General features: G+C 41.7%; 1 pseudogene; it reads right to left on the bottom strand.

The window, feature by feature from the left end:
* LOC116686311 (uncharacterized) overlaps positions 1-3862 on the bottom strand; it is a 114164-nt pseudogene that overhangs the window by 107679 nt on the left and 2623 nt on the right.

The following is a 3862-nucleotide window of genomic DNA, read 5'->3' as shown; positions in this document are numbered from 1 at the left end:
TCTATCATATAATCAAGAATATAATAAAACTAAAGGGAGACTTGTCATACAGCCCGATCCGGTTGGGGAGAGTTCTAGCCCGACCAGGCTTTTCTCTTTACCCTGTCTCTCTTAGTTATGCTGTAATAGTTTTAGACAGCTGGGGACTTCCTTTGATACACTGAGCTCCTTTCTCCTCTATCTTTCCATTTATGTGCATCCATGTCCCAGAAATGCTTTTTAATAACCTAGCTCTGGGGTGTCACTATGTTCTTTTTTCCCCAGCATGTTCCATCGGATCAGGGAGGCTCCAAAATCATGGTAGCAGCTGTTGCCATGGTCCCGCTACACGTTCTGCGATGCCATGTTCATCTGCTACACTCTGCGGTGCCCAGCTACGTCCTGCTGTGCCTTGTAATGCCGCTCAGTGCCCTGCTATGCCATGAACTACTACAAAGAACTGCTACAAACTATTTTTTCTATTTTTGTTATTTCCACTCTTCACTCTAACCCCAACCGGCCTGTCACACACCGCCTATCAAGAGCCTGGGTCTGTCCAAAGTTTCTGCCTAAAAGGAATTTTTCCTCACCACTGTCGCTTCACTAGAACTGTTGGGTCCTTATAAATTCTGGAATGTGGTCTAGACCTACTCTATCTGTAAAGTGTCTCGAGATAAGTCTTGTTATGAATTGAAACTATAAATAAAATTGAATTGAAGTGAACTTATTGGGAGCAGTAGCTAGTTAGAACCAGTTACCTGGAGAATCTTTGCTAGGCTAAGCTAATGCTGGGGGAGTCAGAGTTAAAGCACACTCGGAGATGAGAAGGGTATGTATCAACTTGACTAACTCTGGGAAATACAGTGAATGAACTAAAGACCCAATAAGTTGGTGTGTTCCTTAAAAAATATTTTAAAAGCAAAGCAGGCAACAAACAGTTGCGTTGTCTGTCAGCAATAAAGTGCTTAATGTCCCAAAACCTTCGCCAGCTATATAAAACATTAAAATGATTGTCTTCAGTCCCCCAAAGTCAATCCCAATTGTAAAAAAGCTTGGCTCCAGGTCTACAAATGTTAAATCAGCAGTCAGAATATTTGACTATGACCATTTAAAAAAAAAAAAAAATTTAAATCACGTTATCAGCTGAGGAGTATCTTAAAAATAGTCATTCATGCTGTGATTTTTTTCTCAGATTATTGTAATTTGTATTCAGGTTTGAGCTAAAAGCCAATACTATGCGTTCAGTTAGTACAAAATTCAGCTGTTCATCTTTTGACAAGATCAGCCCCGTTTAGCCTCTCCTCTTGTTACAAGTTCTGTGTAAGATTTTACAGCACTCATAACATTTCATTTGTTAATGTGACAGTGTTGGCCAGCTGGCTAGTTGTTTTTTAAGACACTTCAAGATCCAGCTCCCAGTTACATTGCAGCTCTCCTAAGAGCAGCCTCAGGGCTCTGCCGACTGTTCCTAATGCCCGGCTCATAACTAGATGTGCAGGCTTTGCAGTCTCAGATCTTCAACTGAGGGACCATACTCAAGTTGGTCTGAAATTTCCAGAAATTAACTTCTCAAAATGTAAAATTTTTAATGAAACCATTCCTCCCCTCACCTCTTTAAGGTTATTCCTTTTTACTTTGTATGGTTAGAATTTGTCATTGTGGTTCTAAAACCACCTTTGTGACCACATAAAGCGCTAACTTATTGAAGTGTCTCAAACTCTCAGGCTGGGTCCAACCTAGCAGCTCAAGGATCCTGCTCCATATCAGTTTTGCAACACATCATGGTTCAAGCTAAATCAGGTACATACATTTAAACATTGTCTTAATGATCAGCCAAGAGCATTTAAGATACAAATTTATTGTTTTAATACATTTAAAAAACATGTCCCAAATCATGGCGTCACTTTAGCATGGATGACCCTCTGGCTCCTGTTGAGAAAATTTAACAGGATTACAAAAAGGACAAATTAACCAAATTTCAGATAAGGAACAAACCTACCTCTTTTGAGACATCGTTGTTGGATGCGGTCATTGACACATCGTTTAAAAAGCCGGATGCTGTCATTGAGACATCGTTTAAAAAGCTGGATACTTTTTTTGAGACGTCATTTAGAAAGCTGGATACTTTCTTGGAGAAGTCGCTTGGAAAGCCGGATGCGTCGACGTACTGAGCAGAAGGCCGGAAAGCAGGTTGCATTGGAACCCATCTTTGGGTCCATCTGGTAGTAGACTCTGCTGTAGTGGGCTTAATAGTTACTTTCTTTGAGACACTGGTTGGAAAGCTAGATGCATTCCCTTTAATGCTGGCTACGTTCCCTGGAAAGCTAGAGGTGTTCCTCGAGACACTGGTTGGAAGGCTGGATACATTGACACTGGTTGGAAGGGTAGATGCTTTGCCATTAAAGCTGGACGCATTCCCTGAGATATTGTTTAGAAAGCTGGATACTTTGATGTACTGAGCAGGTTGAATTGAAACACGTTTTTGAGTGGACAATGTTTGAAGCACTGTAGTGGGCTTGATGGTGGGACTCAGACCTATAAAGACCAAACAGATGTTGGCATGTGATATATTAAGGATGTGCATTTTTCAGTTCAACAGGTAAACCACCAACCTTCAGTCGAGTGTGCAGAAGGTACAATACGGCCGACACCAGCTGTGTCAGAATGAAACCTGTATACTGAGAGTAGTCCAGCCAGAGGATACGTACACTGCATTGACACCCTGCCAGACAAGATAGGGATAAGTTTGCATTAATAAGCAGAGGTAGTGGCATTAGCCAAAATAGTTGGGTTTAAAATATACCTGTGAAAGGCATTGCTGGCATCAGCTGGACCATGCAACTTTTTGCTGAAGAAAATCTCATTTTCATAAGTCACATACTTTGCCAAGCTGAGAAACCAAGCATAATATTGGGTGCTTGTATTTCCATATATAAATGTTAATGAGTTCAGTTCCATTATTAGCAGCAGTACCTTGACGAGGATCCACAGCTGTTGATCCAAAAAGAGAAGAGCCCTGGTGCGCGTCCCATCTCTTTGGTACACAGTTTCGGTCTAACAGGTTGATTCTAGCAGGAACTCCTTCCCTTGTGATGACCAAGGCAAGTCAGCCACCACAGTTATCCTTTCCTCAGCCGACTCACACTGTAGAGAAATGAGTTTTAGCACTTGCTAAAACTATGGAGCTCTCATAGCAAAAAAGAAAAAAGGTCCTTACCAATGAGTTCAGTAGCAGAGAACCAACAAGTCTTTACAGTTGAATTTTGGACCTCTAATGTTTGATGGTCCCGCATGAGGAGCTCAAAAGTTCCAAAGAAGCCCTTCAATGTAATGTCCTAAAAACACACCGTGTTTTGAATGATGTTCATGTATAAAATAACGTCCCATTAAACACAAGTGTTGATGCTTCCAGTTCTCACCTTGTACTTGTAGCCATGAGTGAAGAGCGGCACCTCGAACAGCAGTCTCTGGCTATTGTTGCTCATGATGTAGCCGTGCTTAGCTGCCAGCTCTGATGTCAGCAGCTCTGAGCCAATACAGATCTCCCACAGGTAGTCAATGGGCCGGTGGTCCAGTTTAAAGCTGATGCCAGACCCCGAACAGACGGCATCAAAGGCTGGAGGAGCTGTAATACAGCATAATGGTTACTCTGCTTCATGCAGAAGTAGGACTGACCAGGTCTAAAAATAAGGGACTTACAGGCACCAGTTAACGCCATCACTGATGCTACTTGGTAAAAAGGCTAATTTTCAGGCAGAACTGTCAGTGTGTAGTTGATGTCCAGCATGTGCTGAATTGTTGCATTTTTGATTAACTAAAGGGAACAGAAAATATGAGTCAAGAAGATGAAATTCCCATTTGTAAACCAGCATGACATCTTAAG

Source organism: Etheostoma spectabile, unplaced genomic scaffold (genome assembly GCF_008692095.1).
Source record: "Etheostoma spectabile isolate EspeVRDwgs_2016 unplaced genomic scaffold, UIUC_Espe_1.0 scaffold352, whole genome shotgun sequence".
Lineage (NCBI taxonomy): Eukaryota > Metazoa > Chordata > Actinopteri > Perciformes > Percidae > Etheostoma > Etheostoma spectabile.
The sequence above is the reverse complement of the archived record's forward strand: the minus strand, read 5'-3'. Positions and strand labels throughout refer to the sequence as shown.